Raw genomic sequence first — 16702 nt, forward strand, 5'->3', positions numbered from 1 at the left:
GGTTACCGAAAACTACCAAGCTAAAAATGTACTTTCATTTAATTTCATATTGGACAGCAAGATATACTTTTATATATTCGTTGTTTACTTCCATCTTTATATACAGTCTATGGTGTTACCCGGAGCCACACAATGCAGCTGGCACACTCAGATTTAAGTGGCTGAGAGGAGGATAACACAACTGCAGGAAATCACTCATCATGCACAGCACTTCCCCTTTAGTCCTTTTTAATATATTTGGGTGTGTGTTTACTATTTTTGAAGGGATAGTGAATTAAGCCCATAAATAGAATGACTCAAAAGTTCTTATTATTATTGTACTAATATTGTTAATATCAGTTACCTGATTTGAACTGGCATCCCTGTCTTAATCTAAATTGCACCATTTGATGAGATTCGTCAATAGTGCTTGAAAGTTTGAGTCAATTTAGTTGATTAGAAAATAAGTTTTGTCCGAACTACACAAATAACAGTGTGTCACTGTGCTATCGAGCAATCAGTGCGATGCAATCAGGAGGAAAATCAAAGCTCATTATGTCTCTTCTAAATCTGAAATTACAGACGATCTGTGTGTGAAGACCAGGGTCAGTCAGTTTCCATTATATCTCGTAATGACATCTTTGGTGGTGTATGGTGATGAATTTCCACGATGAAGGTGTGTGTCTCCATATGGCATCAAGATATGTCTGAGATTTGGGGTTCATTTGTGGCTTTTACCTTCATTTGCAATATTAAAAATGGATCTGCAAGCAACGGCACAACAGTGCCACAGCCACGTTAGCAGTTGGTCAGCATTTCATCTTCTTGCCCATTTCACAATAAAAGCATCTACTGGTGCTCATTAAAACCTTTTTCAACATGATGTAGTGTAAAGAATCAGTGAATGGTTGAAGGAGCAGATGTCACATGTAAATACAGTGCAAATACATCCCATTACAATAAAACTGAGTATTAGTGCAGCATAAATCTGTCCTGCATTGATAATAGATCCTGCATTATTTAGGTCATTATTTGTGCAATAGGAATGATACATTGATTGCATTCATCCATATAATAATAATAATAATAATAATCAACTACCCAATCTAATTTTAAAATGTGCCTCCCAACAGGAACCTCAAAATAATGCAGAGGTAAAAGCATGTATTCTCCAAATATAACCTGGTGTTTAAGTTAGGTGAGTTGTATTGATGTAACCTAAGGCTCAGGATGTTCCTGTGTTGGGTTGTAGCCGTTTATAGGACAAGGTTGACTTTTATAAACATATGTTTCATGATAAATTATGGATCTTAAGTTATAGTAACCTGCACCTTTGCTGAGCAGGAGTCAAGGTCTCAGAAAGTCTTGTCTCCATTAACTCCTGCAGGCCAGTCTTCTCTTATACAGCACAAATGTCTGCATCATTAACTTTCATCAAGTGAACTGGCAGCTTCATGGTTTGACCATTACACTGAGTGGTGACATCAATCATATTCATCAGGGATTGTGGTTTTCCAGAAGCGTCTCATGGACAATGATTGAGAGATGTCCTATGAAAAACCAAAGCTCTGGCCAATGTAATGGATTTACCATGTGCCCTCTAAAATATAAAGATATCAACCATTATCCTACAAACCCGTTGCTGTTTTGGTGAAAACATTATGTATCTTACAAGAAAACCTTCAGCAGAATTGGCCCCATCTCTAGTTGACATGCTTTCAAAATATAAATCTTCATAAATTAATAGAAAGAAAATTGACGATTGTAATAAACACAGGACAAACAGGGTCACCTGAGCAAGTTGAGTGTTGGGGAAATTGGCTTTTGTCATTGAATGGCCATAAATTGAATCTGTCCCTTGTTTGTTGTTGGACAATTTGAATGACTGTAAGGAAATAACGTTGCATACAATTTTATTTCATCATGGAAATGAATGTGGACAGCGTGTCCACACCACTTAAAGTAATTCAAACTAGAATGGCAATAAATACAGAGCACACCTCCGCCACTGGCTAGCAGTGTGTTTTTTACATCATACGTCATTTGCCCTAGAAGTTAAGTCAGAGACAGACAAAAAACACAGGTAAAGCAAATATGATGCGATTAAAAGGCAACAAAAATCTACCATACATTTGAGAATTGTTGAGGGTTTGGACAGTGTGAGAAACATTTCAGCTAATGTAAGTACACAAATCAACATATATAAAAGAGGGTTTTAAATATAAAGGGTCCATTCTAGGTTAAATAAAACAACAATTTGTACAATTTAGATGATTACGCACTAGTGAAACCATTACAAGGATTATTTCATATTCAATTTCTGCCAATAGATCTCTTTCCCCTAAATCTTACACAATGGACTTTTAATTCAGCGTCAGCTAAATAATATATAATTCATTTCAAGTTCAGAAGCTCAGCCTGAGAGGACATGGATCCATCATACTTATACATTATGTCCGTTATAAATTGCACCCTCCCCCACAGCATCAACAACAAGTGTTATTGCAGCTTTATCATACCATAATCCCCATTGTGGAGAGGAGAACTCCATTCAGCGCAGCTGCTTATGTTACTGTTTGCCCACAAAGATTTAACTCTCAGAAACAGGCGGGTTTTATTTCGGAGAAAAAGAATGACATCTAATTCCCTTCGATTTCCCAGCGGGTGCAAACTAAAGCTGCTTTGAAAGGGCACTGATCTAAAGAGGCTCGCTGATAAACACGCTCCAGCTTATTTTCCGGTTTTGATCCATTCATTGGTCACAGTGGGTCTCTATGAAGGATTTCCACATTGTCTGAGCCGACTGACCAAGCACTGTGCCCTCTGGGTAATAAAGCATGCTGCGTCGGAGATGGAGAAGCAGCCGTTCTCTCCTTGACTTCTTTGGAATAAAGTTATAGAAATTCACACTTGCATAATCATTTGTGGAAGTGAAACAAACAAGTCATCTTTTCTCATATTTATGTGATCAGCAGTAGTGAAAACTTTTTTGACTCCAAAGCAAAAGTAACTGCATTACATTGTGTCTCATATTGAACTCAAGCATCCTCAAGACCAAATCACATACAGACGAAAGCACTGGCAGCAGACGCAGTAAAAGTAAAACCCCTCCTAATAAGATTTCCTTCCGGATTAGATTATTAGACAAATTTACTAATTAGCAATAATTACAGTGTGATAAATGCCTCCGTGTCCGCTCGCTCTACAACTTCAAAGTGCTCGAGTCGAACTTCAGTGGGAAAAAAAGTCTCCTTCAGTCGATTCTCAGTTTGTCTTTTTTCAGTTGGATCTGTGTAGTGGGCAGTTTCAACCAAACATCAAAAGGATTTTAATATTTCTTTTAACATTCAAGTTGTAGTAAGAGCAGAAACTAACTGCTTCAGGGACGTTGTTGCACATACTCTGAGAGTATTGCGCCATTACATTATTGTTCCTGATCATTAAATGTTGTAGATAATGACAATTACAATAATATGCAGGGACACGTTTTCTAATAACTTTGAAGTTGCAACTTTTGAATGACCTCAATCTGAGTTTCATATAGAATATAAATACGATTTTTTTTAACATTTTTGTCCCTCGGTTATTTATGTGGTTGATTTCACACCTTGGTTTTACGCTACATTAACATTTAGTTGGACTGAATTAATCTGGAACAGGTTGAACCAAAGTCATTAAGTCCCTTCTAAGTTTTTGCATCCTTTCCTAAATTTGAAAAACACTTTTGGGTTTTTTATTAGCTGATTGAACTTTCACATTTCAAAACACAAAGCAAAAAGTCAAATCTATGTCTTTGTTTCTGTCTATCACACTTGTAGGTACATTATGTATTACATGTACTGGAGAGACTGGCATTAATGATTTATATAATAGACTTCCAGTTGTCATAACGTCCTGTCATTGCTTAATTCTACAATGCGTGACATTGTGTGACTAATATTCAAGTGAGATTTCTTTTGTCATTTTGGACTCACTGATGCTTGTGGTACCTCAGCAGAGAACTGTCAAGACAATACACTGTTTGTACACCTACAGCCAGAGGTGAGCAGATGTTTCTACAGCACCTTCCACAATTAACCACAACCACCTGGAAGAGAACGGGTTTGAATTCTAGAAAGTTTGGTGAAGAGAGGGGGACAGTATTAATCACCATGACTTTCAATGTCTCTTTTTTGACTCTGACTGTAATATGCAAAAGAAAAAGAACATATGCTTGTGATAAAAGATGTGGCGCTGATTAGGTTTGTTAGTTTATTTCTTTTCGAAATGCTGAGCTGCTGTTCCAGCAGGACACGATCAAAGCTAAAGCCTATCAAAGACCAATTTTAGGGTCCAGAGGAAACACTGAGCTCGGATCAAAGCAATACATGACAGCCGCTGAGACGGAAAGCAACACATCCCATTATTAGTGTGAGTGCAACCGGTAAAGGGGCTTTGGATAAAGTGATCTGTCTTTACAGCGAGGATCGTGCTGGTATCTGCTGAGGTGCTGTGGCCAATCTCTCAGATCACTGAAGCTGATCTGAGATTTACTTTTTCCTTTTTATTGATACTTTGAAATCTTTTATTATTTGTAGCGACAGCCCAATTTAATCCAGCTAAGCATTATTTGATGGACTAAGCAATCTTGTAAAACGTCCATACCATTATCAGTAAGTTAACTTTGGGGCTACAAGGACCTTGGGGAGCCTAACATAGAACCAAACTGACCAACACTTGATGCTAATATACGGCAAACCTCCACCACATTATACCGGCACAATTAGATGTAACATTATGATTCTTTTGTCAGAAAACTAGAAACCTCTCATCTCGGGGCCCCAGGCAATTGCTTGCTTTGCCTTCTCTGTTGCAAGGTCATTAAAACAGGATACATAAACAAATTTACAAAAAATTGGTATTACTATTACAGCAGCAACATGTCATTCATGTAATTATGTTCATATTAGTATGAACAGATTATTTTAATGCAATTTTACTTCTATTCTCCTTATTTGGTCAAAAAGGATATAGCACGTTTGCTTTTGTTGAAGAATTTGCTTTGCTATGGCAACAGCATAGAGATAAAAAAAAAAAAAAAAAAAGTCGACATACTGGCATGGTCCTCAACAGATGGTAATTACCACAATAGCTTCTGCTCCGTGATACAACTCAGCAGCGCTTTCAAATTAACATCTGGCTCCATCATTAAGTTGTATACACAACGGACAGAGACAGCAGAAATACGTCAGCGAAAACGTTGAGGCCGAGTCATGTTCGTCATCAGAGGTTTGTTAACCTTATTAAATGAGAAGAATCCTCCTGATTAAACACCTGAACAGCACAACGGTGTGATAATGACTCACCTCATGTGTCTTGTGTCAGATGGTGTCGCCGCCGCTGCACAAACAGGTGCAGGACACACACAGGTCAGTTTATCAGGGTCCAGCACTCCACGTCTGTGTTTAAATGAAATAAACTTAATGCACCATGTCTTTAGTTGTAGACATGGGTTACATTGAACAGTTTACATTGAATGTCCCTCATAAGAGCACATTGTGTGTATTCTACAGGTCTTTTAGACATTTTTAATATGTGCGTTGGTTTCTTCATATCATCAACTGATTATCATACATGTCTGGTTATGTGAATGACAGAACAACCGCACATGTTCTTATACGGCTCCACTATCAAGAGGATTATTTGACAGTGCCATCAAAATGCATTTGACAAAATAATGACTTTGTCAACTCATATAATCAGGAAATTATTACGCTGATTTTCATTTGTACATCAAAAAGGCTTGTTTGCACTTCTTCAGAGGAAACAAACATTCCATCTTAAAGCCCTCAGAACATCATTAACGTCTAAATGAGCGTGCTGACTCAGGAAGCACAGATGTCTGTGTTAATGTTGTGCTGACATGATGGACCTGTGTGTAAAATGTTAATGTTTGTCTCAAATTCTTATCTCACCATTCTTCTGAAGGCTTTAAATGGCTGCACACACAGACAGTCTATGTTGAACTAGCCTCAGTGTAAGTTGTGGTAATGTTTCATCATGAATATTGATAAATCTTACATTTTCAGTAGTAATGTGTAAATTAGAGCGTACAGGGGAAAAGACGAGATATGCCTCATCCATGTTTAATGATTGTTTAACATTTATCAATCACATTGTCTTTTTTAAGGTTTGGAAAAGATGTGTGGGTGAAAGGAGATAAAAGTTATTCCTTGATGTCAAATTCACATCTGCACTGTAACAACATCATGCTATGATGAGGACATCGGTCATTAGACAAACACAAGAGGATATTTGGCAGGAAAACATGAACATAGGCCATTTTAACCGTTTTGTACCTTTTGTTTCTGAGATTTCCTTTTCTGGTGTCACATCATCATCATGCTTGTTCATACACGGCCTCATACTTGTGCTAGAAGAAAATAGAGATAAACACATCATGGTGACCTGATCAGTAAATTATCTGCAGCACCCTTTATGAGAGAAAACTTCATTTAATTGACAAATTAATCATTTTCTATGGATCCTGACTATTTTTAGCAGCCGGGACCAAATGAATAAAAGTGAGAAACTTTTATTAATATGAAATATAAAGAACAGCCCCTAATGCCTTTCGATCATATCTTCTTGCGATACAGCGAGATATAATTACAATCTCTGTAAAAGAAAAAAAGGATCACGTTCATTTATCAGTGAGACGGATGAATGTGATAACTTTTAAATAAACTGCTAATTTAATGGGTTGATTAACACAAATGGTCGACTGCACAGAATCTGTACCAACTCAGTGGTACATTATACATTGTTAATGAAGTGGTATGCAACCTGTGACCTATATTATACGATCAAAACAGCTATCACAAATTGTTTTTATATGGATCTTTATCTTGAATATGTAACTGCAATAAAACCTAAACTCATACTGCTACTGTTTAATCCTGTGTGTGCGCGGCCATGAGACAGTGGCAGCTATGAATAATGTTTCTCCAGTGTGCCGGGGCAGGTGAAGAGCTCCGCCAGCGCCTGTGACAAGTCCCCACTCTGAGCACGTCAACTGGAACACACTGGCTACACTTAACGCACCAGAACAGCTGCCGTCAGGCGAGGTCACTGGAATCCATGAAATCTGAACCTTTCCCAAGTTTCCCTGACAGATGATAATTAATAATTAGATCCCAGAGGAAAAGGGTCCTTCAATCAAGCTCCTTTGGCGTGCATGTGACTGATCATGCATCAGGAGCATAATTACCATCAAGAGAGAACAACTGCTTGTTTTGTTTTGGCCACCTTCTAACCCCTGGTTAGGACATTACATTGTTTTGATTTGTCTGCTTAAAGGTCCAGTGTGTAAGGTTTAGGTGAAAGGGATCTATTGGCTGAAATTGAATGTAAAATAATCCTAGTGATGTTTTCACTAATGTGTATTTGATGCTTTAAAAATAGGATGAAATCATGATGATGATTGACAACTGAGACTGACTTGTGATTGGTCAAGCTTGTGTATCAGCTGAAGTGTGACACCATGAGTCCTATTTCTGCAGACTCTGGCTTTCATTAAGTTCCACAATATTTTACCTTAAACTTTATCGATAGCAAGATGAAGTGGAAACATGTTGTCAGCTTGTCATCACACACTGGAGACTAAAAATCAAATGTCTCAGCCTAAAAATATAGTTAAACAACAGCTCAGTAACCAGATTTCCTATAAAATAGCTGAAAAATGTCATTTCTGTCTGTAACGGATCGTCTCACTACACTTTGATAACTTTGAGTGGCTCAGCTGGGCAATAAAAGTGCTGGATTTAGTCCATCTGTTCTTCATGGTGTTTGAGCAATCACCTCTCATGAACATATTGTTTCAAGAGGTGAGAGGGTTAAGTTATGTTCAGCCACGCAAAAAATCTGCTGCCATCTGTTACTTCATCAGTGAACGAACGTCATGTTTGAATTTCAAAAAGAATGTAGTCTGGTCGGGCCGGGACTCAACACACTTAAAGGCACAGGGATCAAACTAAGTGAAATGTTCATCAGCTTTGCATGCCACGACACTATTTCAACCAATTATGATTCTATGATCAATAATATGACATTTCACCTTTACATCAAACATAAATAACTTCCCAGACATTTGCAAAAATAAAATAAATACTGCAAAATTAAACCATCAAATGATTAGAATTATTTGAGTCGATGTTGGACCATTCTAAATTCTTTTAAATGTTGAAATGAAGTGATGTGGCCAAGTCTTGAATTACCACAACTCCTCATCGACTCTAATTGCTACTCATACTACAGATAATTTTATTTAATCTGTTCTGTCTCAGTAACACATTGCTGTAGTGAGTACTGTACTGTAGCCTGGTGTATAAAGTGTATTTATGAATGTTATTTAGAGCTCAGCAGGCTTTGCAGAATAATTTTCATTCAACAACAGTAAAAAAAAAAGTTAATCACCCTCTGGGGGAGCAATCTAATTCAATTTAGGTCATTTAACTCAAATGGTGTTATTACCTAAATCAGCGGAAGCATGAAATCAAATAACGTGTTTAGGAAATTGCCACTTTACTCATTCACTTCACATCTCAGTGGGTTTAAATAGGGGGTTAGAAAATTAATATTTTCTTTTCACGCTGCCGACAAATAATTAAGACAAAACTAGGAGCTAACAGCTCAGTCAACTAGTTCTTTATCCTGGAGGGCTTTCACAGATTTGATTTCATTTTCATGTTCAGGGAACCTGTTGAGTCCTTTTGGAAATGTCCTTTTTCACTTATAATTCTTTATTCTTCCACAAAACATTTCCTGACATGAACATGAAAAGAAAAGCTACACTGGGTTTGACCAGTTTGTGCCCAAATGCACACCCTGATCCTATGTATTATTTGACCCATTGCTGATCAACCTTGGATCCATAAAGACAGACTTAGTTTGGCCTGTGTTTAACCCACAAATAAAAGCCTACTTGCCTATAGGGGATTAATTGTGTTGGCCATGTCTAACCCACCCACCAGCACAGGCTGTCATTTAGGTTTGCTAACGTGGGACGGACCCGGTTGACCTAAGTGGGCCTCATTTGCATTTCCCCACTCTGAACTCAAGCACAGATTACCTATATGCGTACTACCACGGACCCTCATAACCACCAGTCTATATGGGATTCATTGTGTTGACACGTCTAACCCATTCACAAATGAATCGGTATATTAATGAAACATTTTAAAGTCTGCACCATTAAACAGTTATTCAGCTGAAAGTCATCATTGTCCTTCAACTCCCATGTATAAGCTTACAACATTTATCAAGTGGCAAAGATCAATAGATAGATTACTTTCAGAAACACTAAACTGACTGACACTCCAAGGTCAGGTTATTTCTACTAGCATAATGTAGAGGACTCGCAGGATAAAGCAAGATATATATCCTCTGCACTGCAGCTTTAAAACATACCAGCCTCATGATGATTTCAAACATTGTTGAGGTTTTCATTTTTATTCATTCTTCACTCTATTTGAATATAAAATAGAAACTAGGACAAAAGGAGGAGAGGAGCCGGGACTGTGGGCAGCACCATGTTGGGAAGTTAAACAGCTTCACAGCGAAAGAGAGAGAGGAAAAAAACAGACACGGTTTAGTTCCACCTGTCTTCCAATCAAGGGCCCCGGCCAGTCTCATTTGCCGATTCGATCCGAGCATAGCTGCTGCTTTCGCAGACAGGCAACCAGGTTGTCACTTTGAATATGTTTATTTATTCTCATTTCGGGAAGTCTGCCGGAACATGAAGACAGCTGCTTGAAATTGATTCTCCCGCACAAATAAGTTGGGAAACAGAATGGGAATGAACCGTCAACAGCCGGAGCGGTGGCTGCATGCTTCGTGCTCTTCCTGCCGCTTCCGACAAAATGCAGCCTTGTGTGTCAAATAATGCAAGTTTAGAAATGTTTTTGTCCTTAACTTTTATAAAAAAAACTATTTTGTGTAAAAAAGACACTAAATAGTTTAGTCTGACCTCTGAAATGACAGGATTGGTTCCATAGAAATGTGATGTATGAAACCCTGATCGTCTGTATTTTTGAGATATTAAAACAAAATACTCAGCAATGACATTCACTATTTATTTCTCATGTCTTGTATCACATGCAATTAAAGAAATGTCATATTAGCGAGGGGAAAACATTGATTTTCATTAGAGGAGACCTTTACAGATTTTTGCCAATAAACACTTAATCACATAAGCGATAGTTAATTTTGCATTTGTTAGTTCAATAAAACTCAACTATGGTGATAAGATATTAAAGTATTATTTATATAATTTCCTATACATACATTTTAAATTGGTTTGCAGGCCTGGTTGATTTTAATCTAAAAATCACTTTTTATAATAAAGTGAAATACAATGTTAAACATTGTTAGCATCAGGACAAAACACAGATATAAAACTGTTCATAATATGAGGAAATATGTGCTACATTTGAGGAACTACTTCTTCCCCTGTTTGACTCTGCAGTCCTCAGAGACCTCAGGAAAGATTGCCATGTCAACCGCCTCAGTATGGTGACTCCTGCTTAAGTGTGCATTTGTGCATTCATGTGTGTGTGCGTGGGTGTTGTGGAGAGGGGGGTATTTAGAGATGAGAGAATGTGTGCTCATTAAGAAAAAGAAAAAAAAAATCAATAAATCAATGGAAGCTATTGATGTTTAGCCTTGACAAATACGTTTCATTTCATTCAGGTGGACTTGGTCTGTTAAGAAACTACTGTTGCTGGAGGCAATCATTGATCACACTCAGCGGTCAGTGATTGGAAATGACAGCTTAGAGCCAGTGCAACACAGAGACCTTAAATGTGACTTGTTTTAGCAGTGAGACAGAAAAGAACTTTGAGGTTGATAAATCAATTTAATCCGTTCTGAATTTGTTGCCAAATAAATGCTAGTTTGGGAACATGTGTTTGTCTGTATAGAAGAAAAGCTACAGGACAAAAACAGACAGTTTTTGTCAGAGAGGGCTTCTCCATACATTATTTTCAGTAAGTCGTTCATTGTTCCAGAGTGGAATATTTCCTGTGATCCAAAGAGGCGGCTGTGGCTCAGGGATTAGAGTGGGTCTGTCATTAATCGACAGCAGTTCGATCCCCAGTCTGCATGTCAAAGTGTCCTTGGGCAGCCCTGACAGCTGTGCCGTCAGTGTTTGAATATATGATAGAAAAGTCATGTATGAATGTGTGTGTGTGTGTGAATGTGACCTGCACCACAAACACAGTGCTTTGAGTGGTCTTTAAGACGGCCGTCAAATGAATACTGTCCATTAACCATTTACAGATATAGGGAGGGATGGGCTTCACGCTGACAGATGATGAGTGGCTGCTGTCAGGATACAAGGCTGTTAATTTATCTTTGTAGACATCCTCACACACGCAGGTCACAGGACAACCGTTGCTGCTACGCTTTGTAAAAGCTTGCACACAGAGGGAGGAGAGCGCAAGCGTGCATGCATGCTCACGCACAAGCCATCTTCATCATCATTACCTCAGCTCAGGTCAGCACAACAGCCTGTTAAGATCTCTGTGCAGACACAAAACCTTAATTTTTCTTGATCAATAAGTATAGATGCAAGGGTTTTAGGCACTTAAGATAGAGGCTTGGCATCTGCTGCAGCTATAACTATTCCTGACACATGGTCTGTGGGCTGGAATGAAATGAGGTGACATTTTGGTCGTTAGTTGAAGGGTCGCTGAGGTGACTCAAGGCTGAGGCCTGACCTTCGGGCCAAGCTCTTCTGTACATGTCACCCTGGCATTTCTGACGTGATGGGCTGTTTGTATGTTGTGTGCAAAGACAGGTCGTGACATCCATTCTTAACACAGTAGGCTTCGACCTGTTCTAGCCATATACTGTTTTTTTCAAAACAAGGTATTTACAAATGCCAGGTTTGGATTCTACTATGGACATAAAATGGAAAGATATGCTCTGAACTGACAAAAAGTCAAATGTCACTAACCTCAAATATTTAAAAATCATCCTTTAGTGATAAGCAGCATGACAAAACACATTTCTTTAAAAAAGTGGAACTCTATCCATACTGGTGTCAAAGTTAATAGGATTGTTTATCTGTTCATAGTCAGCATAACAATTCTCCCATATCCTGTGATTGTATTTGACAGACTTCAGGAAGCTTCCTGTCAAAGTTGATAATATATTTCTCTCCCTTTGGCAAGGTTATAGGTTCTCTGGTGTCTGTGTATTAAATTACATACGGGGTGATGCTCCTGAAAAGCCAATTGGGAATATAGATGACTTGTGTCTCTGTCAGACTTGGGATGTGATTAATACTGACTGTAGCCGTGTCTGTGCATCGAGGATGTTGGGCTGGACACTGTTTCATCTGCTAAGTGAGTGACAGATGAGGAGCTTGCCTGTGTAAGCTGTTGTCTCTCAGGGGCTTTCACAGCACAGGGGTGTTAGTCATGAGCGGCTTTCGGACACAAACTCCAGAAAATGTCCGGAAAATTGGTAATTTTCTGGAGTTTGTCTGTCACATATGAAGAACCATCGTCTGGGTCAGAGGCGTTCACATTAACGAGAACATTTTCTGATGCATTCAGGCGAGAGGTGCCGTCTGGGCAGGGGGAGGCAGGAAATTATGTATAACCTCCGCCTTTCTCGCCACAAGCTCTTGAATCTCGTTGTCTTTTCAAGTGGACATCTTTGTCAGTGTCTTCTATGTGTACTTATATTTCAAGTCTGTCATGTCTTATCTTCGTGCCCACTCGCTCACTGTGAATTTTCCGGAAATGTTCCTGCTGTATTCTCACTCATTTTCAAGATATCCAAGATTTCTCTGGATTTGACTTTCTGATGAGGAATATTTACATACTACAATGCTCAAGATGTTAACATGTTCGTGAATCCGTCGCTCAGTAATATCTGTCTTTGTTAGTGTTACTGAACCAGACGAGATGCTCATCGATCGACCTGTAATATATGACTCCTCTGGTTAAGCCATTGATTACTGTCTCAGCAGAAACATGGGTCTGGGGGTAAAATATGCAATCATCAATGTATTAATTATACCTCACCCCGAATGGCCCTTCCCAATTTCAAGCCGTAAGTCATATCACAGCCTTCAGGACATTACGCAATGTCACACCAGTGATCAATAACAGTAAACAGCTGCTTCTGGCCTGATTAATACTGATCCAGTTAGGTCACATTTATTGCAGAGAAATACAATTTTGATCACATTATACGTAGGTGAGAATTTACTGTCTTTAATACATTTTTCTCCCGGCAGCTGCTCATTATTGAAAGTGACACTTTATAAGAGGAGTCCACAGTCCTCTGCACCTAAATGGCTTTGACAGCACTGCTTAGATTTATGTGGTAATTGCATCACGGACGAATAAATGTCAGGAGTTTTCTTTGGCAAGGTTGAGGGGGTGAAGTATTAAGTCCCTAAATTTCCCCTTGGAGAATTTCATTCCCCTTGACAGCATTGCAAACAGAATGACAGCAAAGCATCTCGTGTACCTGCAGCAAACTGCAAACAGCAGCATTTTCTTAAACATCCCTTTAGACGGGGTAAGGTTTGATGTGGTGTGTTGCTATGACACCGGTGACCTCACCTTGCGACCGGCTGTGATGTCGCCCTGGTGCAGCGTCTGCCGGCCAGTATCGACAGCCTCCCACATCCGTTTTAAGAAGACGCAATTACCTCAAATTGTAATCACAGCTGTCTGCACGTCAGAGGGAGGCAGGAGAGGAAATGGGTGGCACAGCGACTCCAGGTTTTCCAATTTAACAGTGGCCTGGGCCTCAAAGTTAAAGCAATGAAGATTACAAACAGGTTGTATGAATTATTTAGCTCAAGAGTAATCCTGACCCCAGGTGATGAGGAGGGGTGGACTGGGCATCAATCATGTGTCTGCTCACTGCTGAAAATGTGTTTAGGCCAATAGATCCAAGATGCCTGAGATAGCTGTTGGTCGCTGGTGTTTATGGCAAGTAGCCACATATAAAATGATCTGGGGAATAATTGACATGTCACTCATGAGGTAGTGCCTCCTCCTCCTCTTCTCCTCTGAAGTTGAGAGATTTATGATACAACCATTCACAGACATTTAATGGTCTGCCATCATGCTGCTATTTTGCAGGAGATGGTCTCTCTCGCTCTCTCTCTGAAGTTTTTTTTTTAAGTTCAGAGAGAAAATAAAATATTCGGCACCAGTCTGCACATGTCCCTGAGAGGATGTCATGCAGATGGAGCTAACTTTCTTCAGTCCATTCCTCCAATGTTGGTAAAAACATTCAATTTGACTCAAGGAAAGATTAGATTAGATTTTGATGTTTAAAGTGACTTTGCAAAACATGTGTAAGGTCTTCTGAACGCAACATCCCTTCAAACTAGGTACAAATTTGCGAACTTGTTATCTTCGCCTCAAGAGAATCCTTTTAAATTTGGCACAAATGTTTACTTAGACTCTCAGACTAACTGATTAGATTTGGGTGGTCAAAGGTCAAAGTCAGGGTAACCTCACAAAACATGTTTTTTGCTTCTTGAACATGACACCTCAACTCTGCCTTTAGGGAATTTCCCCAAATTTTGACCTGCTGCTACTTGGACTCAAAGGTTAATTGATTCAATTTCAGTGGTCAAAGGTCACGGCGACCTCATACCTAATTCATGGTCTATTTGACAAAGGTGTTGATGTGAAAACTTTGGTTTCATAAGCAACAAGAACACACAAGACCTCTCGTTCTTTGTCACCACTCATCACAAATGTGCTTCATTATGTGAGTGTGAAAACAAAAGTGATTTTAATGTGATGAGTAGTTTTTTTAAGGAAACAAGTGCTGACATTCCGTCCTTGTTGGCGATGCATTATAAATCAGTTATTGATTAACAGCACAAGATGTATGTTTGCAAGTTGGCCTGTTTAAAACGAGAGGTCCATTTGATAAAAGCTATTATAACCTTCATGCTTGACAAATATGGCTGTCAGAGTAATGGCAAAACTCACATAAAAATCAATTGGGGAAATGTCGTTTGGCCATATGACTGGACAATATAGCCTTTTTAATAGCTCGGAATATTACAATGAACAAGGCATTACAATTTTATCTTTTCCAGCTAAACATAAGGATAATTAATTACTCCTGCATCCTGACTTCATTCAGGATCAAGTGATTGGATGCAACTTATTTTGAACAATAGTCAGAAAATTTGCATGCTACATGCAACATAGACAATATTCAAACAGCAAAATTAAATGGGCAGTAATGCACTTTATGGTAAATAGGGATAGTGATTCTAAAAAAAGCCATGTTTTTCATTATCTGCTATTAATGAAAAATGCCAGTGAGTTGCATATACCGTAGATCCCAGCACTATAGTTACATTTTGCTCGGTTCATCAATATGAATTTCAGTCAACACATCATTACCTGTCATACTGGGTTATAGTTATCGCTACTAGTATTCCCTTTCAATGATGGATAAAGAACCAATGACCTTGCGTCATGAAAAAACTTGTGGGCAAGAAAAACAGGTCGGATCAATTAAAAAACAAGGACTCTGATTAGAAAAGGCCCACATGATTTTAAGATAGTGGTTTGTCACTGTCCGAGATAACTCACGTTTCAGTTATCTGAAAATATATTTTTCAAAAAATATCATATAATTGAGAATATTTAAATCTTATTTCAGAACATAGTATAAGCCGGTGACCCTTAGTCAACCCAAAATGCATTTAATCCACGCTCTGCAATTTTACACCGTGGTACACTGGCAAACAGAGATACAGTATGTTCCTATAAAAACACATTTTAATTTAGATTGTGATTATTATTATTTTCCATTTTATTTATTTATTTTGCTTGCTAATAGGAAACTGTGCCTGCTTCTCCATCTCCACTGCTTGAGGCCAGGTTTAGATTGGCTAGACATAAACAGTACCTACTGTGGATCTGGTTTTTAACCACATCAACTTGGTTATTACCAACTTGTGCGTCATATCGTTTTCTGGGGTTTTTAATTCACTGTTTTATGCCTGAAAATGCATTATTATTCATTTAAATTTTGATAGCCTATAAAACCCACCCATAATTAAATTTACCAGTATATCGGCTGGTCTGAGCTGACTTTTGCTGGCTCATGCATATTGCAGGCTGGTCATTTTCAGCAACTCACAAGCATTAATTTCATCATCTTTGATTTGCATCTGCAGATTTCTACAAGATACATCAGCAGCAAACGAATGAAAAAGCAGTCCACGGAACATTTACATTTATCGCACCATCAGTAATAAAACCCTGCCTAAAACACCGCTGCACACTGCAACGCAAAGACTTTGTATTGATGCTTGTGTGACAGAGACAATATAAATAATGCATTTTATCTGAAATGAAATTGGATTTCCATTCACGGCGAGCAACGTGAGCCCGGACTTATTGTCCTCTCGTCTCTGCGTTGACTCCTCGGCAGCAGAGACAGTTGGTGTTGAGAGTGTGTACCGCACCTGATTAGTACAATCACTCTGCTGCTCCAGTATAAACAATGGGGAGGAGAAGTGTCCAGGACAGCAAAGTGGATTTTAATGGTGCCAACCCTGCATCAGCATTAGAGAGGGTGTGTGTGTGTGTGTGTGTGTGTGTGTGTGTGTGTGTGTGTGTGTGTGTGTGTGCGTGCGTGCATGTGCGTGTGCGTGTTTGTCATGGGGATGCTGCAGGGA

General features: G+C 38.8%; 1 protein-coding gene across 1 annotated transcript in view; it reads right to left on the bottom strand.

The window, feature by feature from the left end:
- The window catches only part of baalcb (BAALC binder of MAP3K1 and KLF4 b), a 64840-nt gene that overhangs the window by 26443 nt on the left and 21695 nt on the right, over positions 1-16702 (bottom strand). Inside the window, exons 2-3 of the mRNA XM_069514806.1 lie at positions 6318-6391; positions 5325-5417 (exon numbers count right to left, since the gene is read on the bottom strand). The gene's annotated coding sequence lies outside the window, so the exon portion shown is untranslated. The remainder of the gene's footprint in view (positions 1-5324; positions 5418-6317; positions 6392-16702) is intronic.

The sequence above is a fragment of the Paralichthys olivaceus genome, chromosome 19 (assembly GCF_024713975.1).
Source record: "Paralichthys olivaceus isolate ysfri-2021 chromosome 19, ASM2471397v2, whole genome shotgun sequence".
Taxonomy (NCBI): domain Eukaryota; kingdom Metazoa; phylum Chordata; class Actinopteri; order Pleuronectiformes; family Paralichthyidae; genus Paralichthys; species Paralichthys olivaceus.